The sequence below is a fragment of the Carlito syrichta genome, unplaced genomic scaffold, assembly GCF_000164805.1.
Source record: "Carlito syrichta isolate Samal-C Ts95f unplaced genomic scaffold, Tarsius_syrichta-2.0.1 Scaffold304160, whole genome shotgun sequence".
Taxonomy (NCBI): Eukaryota; Metazoa; Chordata; class Mammalia; order Primates; family Tarsiidae; genus Carlito; species Carlito syrichta.
Genome location: NW_007248256.1, coordinates 353,403 through 373,470, shown reverse-complemented (window position 1 = coordinate 373,470; position 20,068 = coordinate 353,403).

Sequence of the window (20,068 nt, the reverse complement as noted above, 5' to 3'; positions counted from 1 at the left end):
TGTGGGCTGATGAGCTATCCAAATCCTCACTTATGAATGCCAGGAAAAACAGAGGGATGGGTAGTAGAGCAAGCCCTGAAGCTGTCATGCTCTGGGGAAAACAGAAAGAAGAGAAGAAGCAGGCTCATGGGTCAGAAGACTGCTGGGAAGCAATGACTTGGGTTAAGAATTTAGCAACTCTCATTTGACTTGTGCAAAGGAAAACAAAGAACTCAATGATTATGCTGTAGTTAATTCTGAAGTGACCAGAGTGAATATCATTAATTTACTAGCTAATACAGATGTATTATAGAAGTTAGTTTGTATTTGCCAACTCCTGTCCATGTCCATGGTGGAATAGAAAGAGAATGAGAAAATAGCATAGAAGCAATACAGATGCAAGTTTACATTTTTGCTTTAGTCTGTAGGTACAGGATTGGGCAAGTCTCTCCTCAATGGTAAAACGAAAGTAAAACAGTAGTTGCTTAGAAGAGTTACTTAGAATGCCATAGGTAACATTGCATAAATTGTCTGCAGTGCCTGGCTTTTTTACAATGGTCTCCAACAAATATGAACATTACCCACTGATTATCGAAATAGTTTTTCCATATTTTTTCCATATTTTTTTTACTTGGTCATTTGGATAATGCAGAAGATTGCTCTATTTCTAGGTAATAAGTGTGCATGTGTATATGCACGTGTGGAGTAACATAGAGGGAAAATTAGCACTGCTCTCCACATTTCATCAACATATAAAACTCTCATTTTTAAAATTTTATTCATCTTTTTAGATGTATAGACCAACCATTTTGCCAGATGCACAGACATAGCTGATTCTGGGAAACATGACGACATATCCCACAAAAAGCCTGGCGGGAAATACATGAAAGTAAGTGTCATGATGGACAGCTTTATTTTGATCAGGTAAGTGGGCAGCAGTTAAATCAATGGCTACCGACATTAGAAAAGAAATGCGACGAAGAGCGTTTGAAACTGCTGAAGGAAAAAACAGTCAGTGGAACAGTCTTGAACTTAGAGAACTCTCAGCAGTCCAACAGAACACTCCTGCTGTTTTCTGGGAACACACACAGAAGTAGAATGAGGGGCCATGTGCCAGTTCATTCAGAATCAGGTTTTGCACTGAGAGCCAAAGTGAAGCTTCACCTAGCTCAAAGACCAAACGAATCACCACACAGCTCAGATTTCAAATGCACTGATAGAGAAACCAGTAATTTTCAGTGAATGACTTTCAGCATATACTTACATCCTAAACTGAAAGAAATCTAATAATAGCAAGGAAACTTCTCTACTAGCTAGGATTTTCATGGGATGATTACATCTTGGGAGGATTAAAGTTATCATCTTTATTTCTTGTTGTGTAAGACCATGCAACTGATTGTCTTTCAACTACTACTCATAGCTGCTTCTCTGGCTCAAATTCACGAGAGTAAGGGAGAATATATTTGCCTATAAAAAATGTATATGTTTTATTTGACTCTTTTTATATGCCTTATAGTTCTTTTTTTTCTTGTATATCTTAAAAATTGGATAATCATCACTGAAATAAAGGAATCCATTAAAAACTTTAAACTGAAACTTATTTCAACCTGTGGCAGAGAAGGGCTAAAAACAGTTAAAATTATTCCTTTGAAAAATCAACAGGCGAGCTCCAGAACTGTTAGACACGAAATGTAAGAAAAACAAATAGCCAGAGGTCGCTTTCCTGGAAATGCAAGATAGTAATTCATTCACAACCTTCATACCCCCACATCATCTCTTTGTGAAGTTATCGGTTTACAACCCTTGCTTGTCATGTATACCCTGGAGACAGTTTGTTCCATGAAAATCCCATTTGGCTAAATACAACCTTGCAATTCCCCCCAAAAATGTATAGCCATACAACCTGACCCCTTCCCTTACCTGAACTACCAAATAAAACCCCTCTCCTCTTTTTCCAGGTTGCTCAGCCTTGGAGCATAAACCCACTGAGTCACACTGGCGCTAATAAACCGCTACTTTCTAAAACAGCCTCGGTGTCACAGTCTCTCTGTTTTCCCGCAACAAACCCAGTTAAGTTTTAAGGAAATTTTATATATGTGTATATAAAATTTATATATATACGCTTATATATGCATATATATAAAAATATATAAATGTACACATGTACATATACACACCTAGAGAAGGGTATATATACATGCATATATGTATAACAGCATATGCTTATAAAAAGAATCCTCATGGATTAATGGAATTAAAGCTTCTCTAGATCACTTTCAAGAAAAAGTTTGTCTTTAGATGAGTTTCCAATTGTAACAATTTCAGGAGCCTTGTTGCACCTAGTTCTTCGACTTTTTTATATAATCTCTTTTTTCTCTTCCTTAGCCTCTAATTGTCCTATTTCACATAATGTTTAATTTTATTATGTTCTGGGAATATTTTGGATATTTAGATGTTTTGACGTCAATCAAACAAACCCTCTCTTTTGAGGATGAGATGAGTCAAATTTCCAAATCCAGAATTTTGCCAGTTTTTAGTGCTCTCTTTTTCTCCTTATGTTCCAGTTGCTTATTTCTCTGCAGGATACGCTGTCCCCTTAACCTTCGCCATCCTGTCCTGGCCCAAGTAGAGACTTCATAATGCCTAGATTACAGGCTCCACCCTGCCATCCTCTCCAGCCAATTTTCCCCTTCATTTAATCTTCAAAGTGATGCCAAATCGACTTTCTTTATACACAATTCAAGGTCTCTTCGGTCACTCACTGCTGTGGCTGAAAGTTAAGATTATGTCCATTCAGCCCAAACTTTAATCAGAAGTGGGTGAATAAAACCCATGGGTAATATGATCAGTTTTTTCTTTCTGGAATGATTAGGCTCTTCCTTTTGAAACCAGATATAGATTACTGAGTTTTTACTCCCAAGGATTATTTTCTTGTGCCACAAGTCTAAATCACAGGGCAAAGGCTCAAAGAGTTAGCACATTTATTATTGGACTAGGTGACAACCATTGGCACTTTGGGTCTGTTTGATATGAAAAAAGGATCACAAATTCCACAAGGACCAGTGAAGGAGAAACATCTTCAGCTAGAAAACAAAAAAAGCATTTTTTTTTTGTAGCACAAGATCTTTGCTGGTGCTCCTGATGGGACATTTGACTGGGATCACTGCCAGTTTACCCCTGCATTCTTGCCAGCTCAGAATGACAATTATCAAGCCATCGTTGGTTGGTATATAAGTTTCCTGGAACTGCTATAACAAAGTACCAAAAGCTGGTGTCTTAAAACAACATAAATTTATTCTCTCAGAGTAGTGTGCAGTCAAGGTTTCGGCAGGGCCATGGTCTCTTAGAAGGCTCTCGGAGAAGAATCCTTCTATATTCTCTTTCTAGCTTTCAGTGGTTCTCGGCACTCCCTGACATTCCTTGGTTTGTAGACGCATCGCTTCATTCTCTGTCTCCATCTGACACATGGCCATCTTCTCTCTGTATGTCTTTGTCTCTTCCCAGGGCATCCTCCTCTCTTATAAGGACACCAGTCATATGAGATTAATGGCCTACCTGACTCTAGTACAACCTCATTTTATTTAATCACATGTGCAACAACCCTATTTCCAAATAGAAGGTCATATTCTCAAGTCCTAGGGGTTAGAACTTCAACATATCTTTTGTGGGGGACATGATTTAACTCATAACATTAGGGATTAATTTCGCTTAACGCCTCCCAGGTTCCCTGGGATATGAGAGAGATCATTTCATCCTTAAGATGAGGGCACAATGTTGGGGTGGGTCAGGGGTACTGAAGGGAGCACATGTCCTCACTCCCTTGCTGGTCAGAAGGAAGAATCACCCTTTGCTCTTTACTGGAGCCCCGTCTGCCAACTGGCACACACTGCAGCCAGTGTCCTGACAAAGCTTCTGTCTGCATTTGTTGAGTGAGCAATCAGAGCTACATTTGTGCCGTAAAAATACTTGCAGATCTGCCAGGAACATGAACGACAGGCATTTTCCACAAAAAGTTTCTCTTCCTCTGTCAGGCCAGGGACTGTTTACTAAAAGGACCACAGAGGCAGTGAATTCCCCAGTTATAAATCTCTTTGTAGGGAGCCAGATTTGCAACTAAGTGCCAACTTCCTCTACCCAAATTTCCTCTGTCCATGCCTCACAGGTTTGGCCTAGAAGAACCCGGTGGAGGTGTGGCCCGAGGCTGACTTCCAGGAGAAGCTGGCAACAATATGCTTCTGCCTGGGGACCATTCCACAAGGTCATCCCTGGGACACCGGTGGGGCTGGGAAGCAAATAGAAGGGGTCTGCCCTTGACCCCTTAGTAGGTTGGGAGGTGAGTAGGACCCAGAGTGCTGGCAGCTGAGAGCAGCTGGACTTCCGCCCAGTCCCCAGCCAGCTGCTCCACTCCCTGGTGGCAGCTGCCTGGGTACTCCTCTGACGCAGCAAGGGCATGCAGTGGGCCAACAACAAGGACATCAGTGGGGCTAGCCCAGGGTAGAACTGTGGAGAGGAAAAGTGTGTCAGAATACCTCGCCGTACACTGTCCCTTCTAGAACCTTCTGCCCATTTCATGTCGCAGCCCCTCACATCAAGACCTTGCACTTACTTGGCTGGCCCTCACAGTTTATGCTAAGAAGTAGACAGAGCTAAAGAAGCAAATCTGAGTATTTTTGCTCTATCCTCAACATTTCATTTATCTCAAAAGAAATACAAGCCGGGCTCTGTGGCTCAGCCTGTAATCCCGCGCCTTTGGGAGGCTGAGGTGAGTGGATTGCCTGAGCCCGCGGGTTCGAGACACGCCTGGGCAGCAAGACCACATCTCTACAATAAATCATAAAATCGGCTGGACGTGGTAGCGCATGCCTGTAATTCCGGCTACTTGGAAGGCTGAGGCGGAAGGATCGCTGGAGCCCAGCAGGCGAGGCTGCGGTGGCCGGGAGCGGCCACTGCACTCCAGTCTGGGCGACAGAGTGAGACTCCCAACTCAAAAAACAACAAAAAAAAGAAATACAAATACAATATAAAAATCTTAGGAAGCAATTTTCCCCGAAATCCTAAAAAAGGTAGCGAGAAACATTTTGTGACACAACAGCAAAATAGCCAAAAACTGATCTTCAGGGACTGTCTCCCCAACGGATTCCCTAGGACTCTTTCTTCTCTCCCTCCTCCAGTTTTTGACCCAGTGTGTTTTAGCTCTACCCTTGCATATGTAAAGTGATCTTCTCACACTGCCTTTTGAGATTCTGCTTCTGGACTTATTGGCTTTTTATCATCAGAACAAAGGCAGCAGAGGGAGTGGAGGTTGGTGAGGGGAAATGCTTAACCACTTAACTGGTAATGATTTTGGTTCCATTATGCTCCCAAACAAAACAGGACATCGTTTATCCCTCAATACATTAAAAAGTGAATCTTTAATATTGGCATTCCAGCACTATAGCAGGTCGTGGGGAGAGGCAGTAGTGAGGGGAGGAGCTGGCAGGATGAGGAGGGGCTGGTAGGATGAGGAGGGGAGAACAAGTGGAGAGTTTGGTGGAAAGACTGCCCATGCCATCCCAGGGAGGGCCTAGTGACGTCTCTGCCACTCACCCTGACTCCTGCCCTCTCATACCCTGGACACAGGGCTGACTCAAAGAACCCAGCTTTTGATTGGATTTTATGCCCCTTGATATCTAAATTGGTATGAGCTGCAGGCATGACTCTATCAGGCTAGGCTGTAACCCTGGACCATCATCTCCCCAAATACCCTATTTTAATAGTATTTAATTTCAACTGCCAGCAATAGAAACAAATCACTGAAAATTCATGCTTTCAGGTCCTTGTCAAAAATGTCCTCATGTGAATTTTTTCTTCCATACTTACCAAATTTATCTCAGAGTTCAAGATTATTTCATTCCTGCACATCCTGCTATAAGTTTGAAAATCCTCAAATTATCTAAAAGGCTCAGTTCTTCCCCACTGCTTTGAGACAGTGGAAGAGCAGGGGAGATGGGGAGGTGAGTGGGTGAGGTGATGAAAGAGAATGTTACAGTCATGAGCATGAAGTATTCCCAGCCCTAAAACTCACCTCAATATTTTTTTTTTTTTGAGTTGGAGTCTCACTCTGTCACCCAGACTGGAGTGCAGTGGGCCGCTCCCGGCCACCGCAGCCTCAACCCACTGGGCTCCGGAGATCCTTCTGCCTCAACCTTCCAAGTAGCTGGAACTACAGGCGTGCGCTACTATGCCCAGCTCATTTTTTTATTTGTTGTAGAGATGAGGTCTTGCCAAGTTGCCCAAGCGGGTCTCGAACCCGCGGGCTCAGGCAATCCACTCACCTCAGCCTCCCAAAGGGCGGGATTACAGGTTGAGCCACCGAGCCCGGCTTCACCTCAACATTTTTGAAGACTCAACACAAAACCGAAAGAGTTTATACCCAAGAAACTGAAACATTCAGATGAACACTCACTTGATTAGAAAGGTTGGGGACCTAGGTCCTCTGAGAAGAGTACAGGGTGGGGAAACGGTTATATACTGAGGGCAAAGAATGCAGTTTTGTTAGTAGTTCTTCGTATTTGTACTATTTTTATTTTGTGCAATTTTCCTTTTATCCTAACTCACTTAAGTTGGTGAGATCTATTCTTCCTGTCTGTGTCAAGATATTTATGCACAATCTTATGCTACATTATTGATTTGTAGTAGCATCCATAAACCCTATCCCTTTCCATGTATCTGAGAAAGGTTTTCCTGGAGGAAGATGCTGACAATGAGGTGAACTGGTCAGTGACTCAATACAAAATATTTGACATCCCAATGGGCTGATCTAATATTAAACAAGTGATGTGTGGAACAACAAGAGATGTGTTGGACAATTAACTACTGGAATATAGCAGCAGCTATTCCCACAGATCTCTCCAAGTTCCTGGGACCACAGTTGAGGTGTCCTGAATACTCTTTGAGGCACACAGCCAAAGTTACCCCTGCTCTACTGCCTGGCTTCTGGGTGGATGCACAATGTGTCCACCATCCCTAAGGCTGATTAGTGCAATTTTAACCCTCCTTGGTCATACTGTCATACCTATGCTGACATAGGATACCAGGAATTTTGAAGACACAGAGCAAAGGTTGGTTGAAAGCAGAAATCTTTTGCTTCAAATGTCTCTTTCTTGTATTATATTTTAGAGTCAGTAAAACTACCCAGTTGATTCCTTTTACAGAATATGTAAAATATACTTTTTCTAGAGAGATTTATGAGAATACAGACAACATTACTTAGAATATAGTTTGCCATGGCTCAAAATAATTTGCCTCGTTCATTTTAGATACTATGAAGGAAGAGAAACTGAAACATGCCCTTTCCATGATCAACTCTAAAAGTAAAGGACATTTTCATATAAGCAGCATAAATTAGACTACTGGTGCTAAATATGCCCCGATTGTGAATGAAAATTCCATTTAGATGGTCGAGTTTCACTTAGAGATTCTATTCTATAGCTAGATTGAACCCCAACATCAGTGAGTCATCTCACTAACTGCTGGCCAGGAGAAGCAAATAGTATAATGTAAGAGGCTCAATCAACATATTATCAGGACAGGGAAGGCAGAGGATCTAACGGGTAGAGGTTGGGATCACCTCTGGCCAGGGCTGACACATTTGGAACAATGAATCTATGCATCTGAATATGTGTTTACGTCTAGCCTCAACTCTAGCGCTAACTACCACATAATGAGCCGGTTGAACAGACACTGCCAGATTTCCTTTTATGGACTCAATGCTTCACACACCACTTGTTTAATATTAGACATTTTAAATTAAAGCACTTAAGAAAAAACTTTACTGATGTCTGACTCAGAGTAAAAGAATGAATATCTAAAAACAAGACACAACTCCAGCTGAAATAAATTTGAATGCCCACCGTGCTCTTTATTTTTAACAATCACATCTTTGGATAGGACAAAAGATGTCGTTGTTCAATGAACTGAGTAATGCCAATGACTGTAATCGCTGTTCAAGTGACATGAGTTCACGGGATGAAGATAAAGACAGTTTAATTCAGTGTTCCAGGAAAATGAAAGTGCTTGTCTAGTTGGAAGGAGGAAGACATTAATAATTACATTCTACACAGAAAAAACTGAATACCGTATGTTCTCACTCATAAGTGGACCCTGATCGCTGGTCACAGGAGCACAAGAGTAGGATAGACAGATGCTGGACATTGCTAGGAGAGGAAGAGAGGGAGGAGAAAGGGAAGCACGTGACAACACACTAGGTACCTGGTCCACTACTAGGTGGGGAGCAGGCCAGTTAGAAGCCCCAAGTTCACCTGCATGCAACTTATTTATGTAGTAAATCCTCACTTGTACCTCACAACTCTAAAAGTAAAAAAATAAAAAAAGGTAAAAACATAGCACCCAAAAAAACAAACAATAAAAATAAAACTAAATTTTGTCAAGCTAAAACAATATTACATTCTAGAAAATTCTACGATTGTGCAGCTCTGTGTTTTTGCTCTGAATTCTGTGTAGGAAAATGTGTTGATGACCTGCCATCCTGCCACATAAGACCAGGGCCCTGACCCTTGCCTGTACCCATAGCAAGCCTGCACGCACCTAGATGCTCACCAACTGAGCTGCCTGCCATGAAAGGAGTCAATTCTGAGTCTGAGAGGCAAAGATGGTTTTCCATGTTTACCCTTGGTGCTTCCTGGATCGAAACTTCAGACTCTCTTTTGACTTCATTAATAATGAAGAAAGACAGAGAGCCTATTCTGCTGTGAAGTTGATGATGCTGATGAGTTGTATTTTTGCACTTCAGGATTTCTTGCTCCTGCGTCATTCAGGAAAGCTATTAGATGACATCGGAAGATGTCAATGTAAACCTCCTTTTGTGTCTCCTGATAATAGATACGGGTAGTTTGAAGTATTCTCCCAGGGAGCAGCTAGGGATGAGGAGGGCAGGGCAGCATGGGGAGTCAAATTTCCACCCATCCTCTCATAACTGCAGTGGTTGACTGAGTCACAGCATTCAGGAGAAGGAGGTGGCAGCATGCCTGGAAGTGGTGGAGAGGTCCTAGGAGCTCCCTGTATCAAGGCATAAAAAGTCAAAAGTCCCATCTTGAAAGTAATTTCAGACCCCTTAACGGAGCCAGTTCAACAGCCTAGATGTTGAGGGGGGTCCAACGACTTGTATTTTATAGACCCAATGTTCCCTAAAATCAGTGTGGAAAACAGCAGGTTAAGAAGCTGATGACAATCAGGTGACAGAAGGTCAGACATTTGAAAAATGCTTTGATAATATTGGTTGAAATATCCCAGAGATCAAAATAGGCTATTTTTAACACCCAGTGCCTCGTCAGCATACACAGGGCACTCACCTTAGTCTGGGGAGTTTTAATATTTGCTTTCTAAAGAAGGTCGCCCTGTCCTGAGGGTATATGAGTGACGTCTATTTCAGCGCTATTATGCCAGGTTTTGTTACAGTGGCCCACATTTAGTGTGGCCAGAACCACAAATGTTTCTCAGTGACCTCTGGCTAAGCTAGTATATAAAGGCACCCCCAACCAGAAGTCATTCTTTAAAATAGTTTTTATTTTCCTGTCCAGGACCATCACACTTTGATTACAGAATCTGAACTCTAGAGCACTATAATTCATCTCAATCCAGTGACCTACAAATTTCATAATCAGCCATGCAGGCTTCGGCCGGCAGCACTATGTTTAAGCCTCCCTCAGTGTGAATCCTACCGACGAGGTGTGGGGGACAGGGCGGGGATGTGGTTAGGCAAATATTGTATAGGGTTGTCCCTTGCAATGAGAAATGAGAAATGATTAGCGTGTCTGCCCCCAGCCCTATACACATATCCAATGCCCCTTGGAAAAAGAGAAAAGTGGCTAAGAAAGTTGATTTTAAATAGAAGTCTGTAATAAAAACTCAAGCCTTTTGCATAGCTGACTATGAAGAGTTGAAGAGTTACACAGTATGGCCAGTCTGCATGACACAACTTCTAAGGAAGCATTATTATGAACCCAGGAGTTTTGCACCCCCCAGTTTCTCACAAATTCCCTTAACTGTGGTCTCAGAGAAAGAGACTCAAGGAGAGAAGCAGAGAGAACACTCAGACCACAGACTGGGAAATATCTTTGGTTCCCAATGCCTTCACAGTCCCTGGCTCCACAAGGGTCTTATGAGACCTGCTGTGCTCTGTACTTTCTGATGCCATGGGATTACCCCCAGCCTTTCAATAAATCTTCTTCCCCCTTTGTTTTTTGGTGCAAGCTTGTTTAAATTGTTTCAGTTATTTTCAACCAGAAAAACTTGACTCAGAACTTACACTTGAAAGGATAATTAACAGAGCGTGATGCTCATAAAACACAGCAAGGTCATAGAGGAAATGTCATTCAAGTGGTGGCCGGGTTTCCTGGCAGTCTTGATTTACACTCATTGCCCTCTTTCACATCCAATGTCTCTGACAACGAATGATATGGTCACTATAGCCAGAGAATCCAAAGTGAACACATTTTTCTTGAAGAAAGTTGACTTTACAGAAGAGAATACTTCGGCAAAGGAAAGGGGAAGTGCCTTGCCCAACAGAGTCTCTCTTAGCTGTGGTCCTCAATTGAAGCACCTGAGCATGATTCACAATGAAATAAAGCTGCCCCACATACAGTCAAGTTGTTGATTTAATAAAAAAAAAGGGAGAGAGTAATACTATTGTTAAGTTTTTCTTCACTGGTGAACTCATACATTAAAATATGTTATGGTGATCCAGGACAGTCATTAATTCTGTTTTGACAGAACGACAAAGGTTTTAGGTTTTATAATATATTAGGAGAAATTTTGTCCAATTGCAGTGCTTGAATAACCCTAAGTGGATTCCCGCCCTGTTGCAAGAGAAGCAAAACAACATGGGGAATCTCTCCTTTATGGAGCAACGGTGATCTCCAAGATTGAGGGACAGAGACAAAGAGGAAGTTTACGTGAAAGTCCAGGGCCACATGGAAGCAGCACTTAGCAAAACCACTCTACCTCTGGTACCAGCCAATTGGGTTGTTTCTCATTTGAGGTTCTAGTTGCACTATTACATAGAATTCAAAGTCAGAATTGGCTTTAAAATTTTTTCAACTTCATTTCCTTAATTTTGGATGCATAGATTATATTAGGAATACTTAATATTTTATTCTTTTTCTTGCAGTAATTCATTTCATCAGCAACACTATGTCTGACTAGTCCTTCCCCTGTACTTATCTCCAAATTACTCTGCACAAAGAAGCTCCTGACTTCCCGTTTGACTCTGTTGCTTGTAGCAAAAAGAGTTTTTCTATTTTCTCTTTTTTGTGCTATTTTTCTGTTTTATATTTGTATATATTGGAAGAGGGAGAATAAAATAAAAAGATTGAGCTGCTTTCTTCTATTTCAATCATTGGAGAAAAGGCAGTGTATAAATAAATTAATGAAATAGTAGGAATAAGGTGAACATAACCTTGGATGTAAACTGCTCGCTGAATATCTTTCAAGGAGCTGGTACTCACTCTTTTTTTTCCTATTGGGCTTTTGCATCGTGGTGCCAAAACCTCAAACACCCAAAAGGGAAGACACTGGGTCCAGGAGGTAAAATAAATGACAATGGACGAGACTTGGGTGTTATTTCGGAATGTATACACAGGGAAAGCGGTTCAGGAGTGCCTGACTGGACAGGAAAAAACTGCTCCCAATTGTTGAAGGTTCACAAGTGATATAGCATTTTACATAGGGCAGAGTGTGGGGTTAAGCATGAAAAGGGTAGGGTTTCTGGTGCGCACATGCAGTGTGAGAACACGCTTATACATGCACAGCATGTTGTACAAAAAATGACTGTGATTTTTCTCTAACTGTGGGATTTTTAGTATTATAATGAACTCAAGGTGAACTAAAGGTAACCAAAGGTTATGGGCATCGACCTAGGCATTCCTGATCTGTTCTGAGCCAGCTCCAGGGTGACTGCCTCAAGGAAGGGTACGCGAGAGCATTCACTACAAAGCTGCAAGATGTGGTCAGCAGGCACCCAGCTTTGCCTATAGTTTTTCAGCATGACCTATACGCTCAGGCATGAAGCCTGATGGGAAGGGGACATTCTGAGTTCGTGTTCTTGAGTTCCCCTCTCCAAGATCCAACCCCAAGCGTGGGGCTATAGCCAAGGTATGTTCTTATTGTCACTGTGTGTGTGTCGGCCTACATTGCATCTTTGCCACAAATAAGACCTCCATTTGTGACTACTGTGGATACTGTACTTGTGAATTTCAGTCTCCTACTGTTGTTTCTGAATTTGAGTCCAACTTTTTTTCTACATTCAGCACCTTTTCTACTCTCTCTATCTCACTCCTTACCTCTAGTGCAGCCCCTTTGTCTTTTTCAGCTTTACTGTATTTGCAGATCCAATGTATCACATATGAACTTCATTAATTTCAGTAGTGCATTAATTTCTTACTGTAGTATAGCAAATTAACCCCAAAGTTGGTGGCTTAAAACAACATACCTTCATTCTCTTACAGTTCTGGAGGTCAGAAGTCCAAAATGGGTTGAAATCAAAGTGTGGGCAAGGTTGTGGTCATTCCAGAGACTCTAGGGGAAAATCTATTTCCTGGCCTTTCCCCGCCATCTAGAGCTACATTCTTTCCTCTCCTTGGCTCTGGAAGCTCCCTTCATCCTTAAAGCCAGTGCTGTAGCCCCTTCTGTCTCTGACTCTTCTTACATTATATGATCTTCTTTCTGTGGTCAAATCATCATCTGTCTCTCTTATAAGGAGGCTTGTGATTGCATTTAAGGCCCACTCTGGCAATCTAGGAAAATCGCTTTATCTCAAGATCCTTAATTCAATCACAACTGCAAAGACTGTTTCTACACAATTCCAGGGATCAGGACCTAGATATCTTGGGAGGTCATTATCAGCCTACCACAAATAGTTCATGCAAATCAGTGTTTACCACCTTTGTTATAAAGTAGTTTGAATTCATGATCTTCCAACAAAGTCACAACTCCAGAGCCTGAGATTGCTCTAGAGACCACAATCTTTCCTCCATTTTCCTTTATACTATGAGTATGCAAATAAGGGCTAGAATTAGGGTGTAGCAAATAGTGCACAAAATTTAAGGAGACACTCGTGTAAATGCAGAGCTGGCACTTGTATAACCTTGAGAGTGTCTCTTTAAATTTTGCACGCTACGTACCTTGCTTGCTTCACTCTCGTTCTGGTCTTGATACAAATCACACTTTGCTGGCTGTGTCCATCCAGTTCTTTCCTGCCTTTGCTCAAGCTGCTGTCCCTGGAAATCCCATTATTTGCACTGTCTAGGCTTGAAGGCCCAGATATCTGTTCCTCCACAGGCCTTATGAAATTGAATTGGAATTTTGTCTCTTTCTTTTGCTCAATCTGGTTGGGAGTCTCTGTGGGATCTCCAAATACATAGCTTCTGAACAAATTGAGATCAGACAGCTCCTTCAGTGTGGGAGGCTTTTCTATGTAAGCCTTATAATCTGAAAGATTGGAGGAAACCTCTGTGGTCAGCTCACTTCCAAGAAGAAGCATGGTGAGGCTGAGGTGAGCCTGGATATTCTTTACAAATTTGCCACACAAAGAAGTCATCCTATATGTTTAGGAAAAAGAATAAAGGGGTGAGGAGACCAAGTATGAGAAGTGAATTTTCTCCTACTTGGAAGGAAATCTTAGGAGTGAAAAAGAAGCATTTCTTCTTCTTATGCCATTGTTATTCTTTTTTCTTGTTTTCTCAATCTATTGTATTTAATGATTGCCTCTGACCAACCAGAGAGGGAAGGTGATCAGAAATGGATCAATGCAATCCTACCATCACCTTTACAGGGCTGGGTCCCCCTGCCAACACTGCTCCTTTGGAAGTTCTCTTGGGGCCACCCATAGGCAGTGTTTGCCAACAGAAGGATCTAAAATAGGTTCATACATGAATCACATCAAATCCAAGGCACTTTATACCCTGCTGGAGTTCACCTGCTCTCCTCTTTCCCAACCTGTATGTCTGGTTCCTTTGGCTTTCATCAGAGAACCCACCAAGAGAGTAAATGAAAATATTTAAATAAAATGCACACAACGACTTTAACACTAAGTACTAACCCTGCAGGCATTCCTTGAATTTGGATATAAATCCCGTCAGATTGTCAAATTCTTGAGAAGTTAAAGTCAAAAAATGACTTGGCAGTATTCAACTCAATAAAATCTTTTAATCTAAACTCAAATCTCCTTTTTATGAGTTAAAAGTTCAAAGGGTAAAATCCTCACAAATTTCTTATTCTGCTCAGTTTTAGTCATGATCCCAGTGGTTTCTGAGTGATGCAGAAAAGACAGAGAAAGATTTTTTTTTTTTGCTTTCATTCTTATTAGGATGCAGGTGAGTTATGCTAGTTGTCTGGGGCCATGACCTGTAAACTTAAATTCACAGGGGTGAAATATTTTTGGCACTATACATTACCTTGTGTTAGAGATAAAATCTGTCTGGCAGCAGGCAGCAGTCACTCTTGCTGCTGTCCTGCCCATTGTACCCTTCACAGTGTATCTTCTCCTTAATACATCTACCTTTCTTGATTTAAAAAAAAAAATCAAGCCGGGCTCAGTGGCTCAGCCTATAATCCTGTGCTTTGGGAGGCTGAAGTGAGTGGATTGCCTGAGCCCATGGGTTCAAGACCCACCTGGGCAATTTGGTGAGACCTCATCTCTACAATAAATCAAAAATTAGCTGGGCGTGGTAGTGCGTGCCTGTAGTTCCAGCTACTTGGAAGGCTGAGGTGGAAGGATCGCCAGAGCCTATCAGGTCGAGGCTGTGGTGGTTGGGAACAGCCACTACACTCCAGTCTGGGCAACGCAGTGAGACTCTAACTCAAAAAAAAAAAAAAATCCGTCTATCTGTACCCTCTTTTTTTAAGATAGTGCTTTCTTCTTTGAGAATGCTGAAATTTTTAGTAGAAGCAGCTGTAAGGGGCAAAGGGAAAACTACCTCTCCTCCCACTGAAGGTTTGCTGAAAATGAACTAGTAAGAGGCAGATTAATAGAGAAAAAATTTAAGGACTTCCGGCAAGATGACGATGGGGCAGCCTGGTCTATGAGACCCTCTACAAAAGAGAATGCAGAGGGTCTCTGGCTCTCTCCCCAGGGGCTGCGGATCCCAACGTCTACAGCCTGCTCTTCACATGGAGCTCAGCCGTCTCCACCGCTGGGGCATCACAGTAGTCTGGACAACCACTGCAGCCACAGACACAGCAGGCGCTGTGCCACTGTGGCCTCTGTGGTGGCCATAGTGCATTGCACCACCTGTGCCTGAGGCAATCCACGACTTCAGTCCTTGAAGTCCCTGCAGGCAAGATCTGCTGCCACCTCTGCTGCCACCTTGACATCCTGCCAGCCGTGGGTCTCCTCCCATGTGCCCTGAGGCAGGCTTCCATCTCCCGCCTATGCCCTGTTCCTGTCCGGCCCCACCCCCTCTGGGGTGAGCAGCTGAGATAGCACCACCTGCTGGCGATTCAAGGTAACAACACAGAAACGGGAGAAACAAGCTTGAAAAACAGACACAGGCCAGATTTGAGTGGTGAACTGAGGGTGATCTGAACTGTCCTTCACAGCAGGCCAGGGGCAACTGACCACAACTGTGAACTAATTTACCAGCTTGAGAAGACAGCTAGAAATCAGAGCTGAAAGGACATTGGACTTAAACGAAAAGTCTCAGAGTGTGCTCAATTGGTTCTGTTAGTTTAATGACTTGATTCTATTTCTATTGTTTTGTTCCTTTTTTTCTCTTCCTTTTCCTCTCTTTTCTCCTCTCTGTGCACCATATCTTTGTATAGAGGAACAGCATACCAATAAGGTGGTTGATTAGCTTGTATGTTAGCATCATTGCATGTTTTAATATTTTTTGTATGGGAGCTGGTTAGTCTGTAGCCGGGGTCTATTGTTTTTATCTGTTTCAGTTTAGGTCTCTCTCTCCATTTGTTGATACACTCGTCTGTTTCCCCCCTTATTCCTCTCTCTCTCCACCCCCTTCTCCCCCCCACTGTCTACTCCATTCTCTTCCCTCTGCAAACCTCATTTTATTTCAGGGAGTAAACCTACAGCCCCACTGCATGGACAGATTCCAAGGCAGTGGAAAGTGGATCTCAGATTATCCATACACCTGTCGGCAGTTACCAGGACCTGCAGATAGATTTTGAACCACAGCTCCCCCCTTAAGTAAATCTCAAAACGTCAAAAAGGACCACCCTACAGTGCAACTCCAGAATTGAACAAAGTAAGAAGGCATACATAAGAAGAATAGGAGATTGAACAAACAGAAATAAAAGCAATCCCTCTACCCCTGAATAACAGAATTAAAGAAGATGGTGATGTGGAGGGAAAGGAAAAAGTAGGGAGGGAAAAAAACGCACAAATGAAGAAAAACCAAAAGAAGAATATAGGTCTCACACAGACCCCTGGGAGATCAGACACTGAGAAAACAGACTCTGGAACACAAACAATGAAGAGCCCCCAGAATGACTGGTCACATGCAACAAACCCAGATATCAAGACATTAATAGAGAGAATTAAAAAAATTGAAGAGAAATAAGAGGAAGATAGGAAGGAGCTGATGTCAGAAATAACAGCAATAAAGAATACTGTGATGGAAATAAATAACAAACTAATAAGCACGGAAAGCAGAATTAGCCAAGCAGAAGAAAGAATCTCAGAGCTCAAAGACCAAAACACAGAACTAACCCAAACTGTCAAAAGCATAGAAAAGAAGCTCAAAAAGACAGAACAAAACCTTCAAGAGATGAATGATCACTTCAAGAGACCAAACATAAGAGTAATTTGCCTTCCTGAGGCAGAGAGAGAAACAGAGGCCACACTGGAACAAACATTTCATGAAATCATTAAGAAAATTTCCCTCATCTCATCAATGATGAAAAAATTCAAACACAAGAGATTCAGAGAACCCCTGCAAGACAACAAATGAGAAGACCAACTCCCAGACACATAATAATACACCTAAACAAAGTAGGTATAAAAGAAAAAAATCATAAAGACTGCAAGAGAAAAAGGTCAGACTACCTACCAGGGAAGACCAATTACAATAGCAGCAGATTTATCTACAGAAACCCTCCAGGCTAGGAGAGCTTGGAGCCCTATCTTCAAAGTTCTAAAAGATAAACAATTTCAACTGAGAATAACTTACCCAGCCAAGCTAAGCTTCATCAGTGAGGGAGAATTGAAATCTTTCCCAGATATCCAATCCCTAAGAACCTACGCTGCCACCAGACCATCTCTACAAGAAACACTTAAGAAAGTATTGAACACAGAAGAAAAGGAAAAAAGAACACCAACGTTCTTCACAAGAGTACAGGCAAAAGATTAAAAACACACATGACCCAACTCTAAAACAAAAAGAAAGACAACACACAAACAGGAAGAACAACAACTCTATAAGAACATTATGATAGGGATCAACTCTCACATTTCAATAATTAGTTTGAATGTGAATGGACTAAATGCACCACTGAAAAGATATAGAATGGCAAAATGGATAAAATATCACCAGGCAACAATCTATTGCCTTCAAGAGACTCACCTCACTAGAAAGGACACTCACAGACTCAAAGTAAGAGGATGGGAAACAAATTTTCAGGTGAATGGAACACAAAAGAAAGGAGGAGTAGCGATCTTAATTTCAGACAAAATACCCTTTAAGCTATCAAAAATTTTAAAAAATAGGGAAGGCCACTACATAATAATAAAAGGTTCAATCCATCAACAAGAAATATCCATCCTAAACATATATGACCGAACATAGGAGCACCTACTTTCATAAAGCAGCTCCTAGGCAAACTAAAAAAAGACATAGACTCTAATACCATCATAGCTGGGGACTTCAACCTCACTCACAACCCTAGACAGATCATCAGGACAAAAAATCAGCAACGAGATCCGAAACCTCAATGTGACTCTTGATCAAATGGACTTAATTGATACCTACAGAACCCTCCATCCAAAGACCACAGAATACACATTCTACTCATCACCGCATGGAATGTACTCTAAGACCAACCACATACTTGGCCATAAATGAAGCATAAGCAAATTTAAAAGAACTGGAATTTTACCATGTACCTTCTCGGACCACAGTGGAATAAAAATAAACATTAACACCAACAAGATTCCCCCAAAACCCACAAAGACATGGACACTAAACAGCATGATGCTAAACAACTCCTGGGTCAATGATGAAATCAAAACAGAGATCAAAAGATATCTGGAAACAAATGAAAATGGAGAAACATCTTGCCAAAATCTCTGGGACGTCATGAAAGCTGTAGTAAGAGGAGAATTTATATCCCTAAAAACGCACATGAAGTAAATAGAAAGATCACAAATGAACAGCCTAACAAGTCACCTAAGGAAGCTGGAAAAGCAAGACCACAAAAACCCTAATTTCAGCAGAAGAATCCAGACCACCAAAATAAAAGCCCAAATCCAGGACATAGAAGACAAAAAGATAATACAAAAAATCAATGAAACAAAAAGCTGTTTCTTTGAAAGGATAAACAAGATTGATGGTCCGCTAGCTAGACTGACCAAGAAAAAGAGAGAAAAAGCCCAAATAAACACAATCAGAAACACAAAAGATGAAGTCACATCTGATCCTGAAGAAATACAAAAGATCATTAGAGACTACTATGTACACTTGTATGAAAACAAACTTAAAAACCTTTTGGAAATGGAGGACTTTCTATCACAAAACAACCAGCCTAGGTTGAAACAAGAAGAAATTGAGACCCTAAATAGACCAATAGCAATCAAGGAAATCGACTATGTAATAAGAAAACTACCTACAGAAAAAGCCCTGGACCAGATGGCTTTCCAGCAGAATTCTACAAGACATTTAAGGAGGAGATTATACCAATCCTACTGAAGGTATTCCAGGCAATTGAGAAAGATGGAACCCTCCCCAAATCATTTTATGAAGCTGACATCACACTGATACCCTAGCCAGGTAAAGACCCAAAAGGAAAGAGAACTACAGGCCAATATCTTTGATGAACATAGATGCTAAAATTCTCAACAAGATCCTAGCAAACTGGATTCAACAACATATCTCAAAAATCATCCATCATGACCAAGTAGGCTTCATCCCTGGTATGCAAGGCTGGTTCAACATTCATAAAACCATAAATGTAATTAAATACATCACCAGATGTCAAAACAAAAACCACATGATTATATCATTAGATGCAGAAAAAGCTTTTGATAAAATCCAGCACCCATTCTTGATAAAAACCCTCGAACATCTAGGCATACGGGGAACATACCTCAAAATAGTAGAAGCCATCTACAAGAAACCCACAGCCAGCATATTCCTAAACAGGCAAAAACTGGAACCATTTCCCCGGAAAACTGGAACAAGACAAGGATGCCCACTCTCACCCCTCCTGTTCAATATAGTATTGGAAGTCCTGGCTAGAGCAATCAGAGAAGAGAAGGTAATCAGGGGTATCCAAATAGGAAAAGAGGAAGTCAAGCTATCTCTCTTTACAGATGACATGATCATGTACCTTGAAAACCCAAGAGAATCTGTCAAAAACCTCCTTACACTGATAAAGGACTTTGGCAAAGTCTCAGGATATAAAATAAATGTGCAAAAGACAATCGCATTTCTTTACACCCATAATAAACAAACAGAAACCCAAATAAAAACCTCAATTCGATTCACAATAGCCACACACACAAAAAATGAAATACCTTGGCATCTTCCTAACCAGAAATCTGAAAGATCTTTACAATGAAAACTACAAAACACTTCTCAAAGAAATCAAAGATGACATGAATAAGTGGAAAAATATCCCATGCTCATGGATTGGAAGAATCAACATTGTGAAGATGTCCATCTTACCTAAGGCAATCTACAGATTTAATGCAATACCCATCAAATTACCAGCAACATTCTTCTCAGACCTAGAAAAAATAACACAGGAATTCATACGGAAACAAGCGACCAAGAATAGCCAGAACAATCCTCAGCAAAAAAAAAAAACAAAGCAGGTGGTATCACATTACCAGACTTCAAACTTTACTATAAAGCTACAGTAT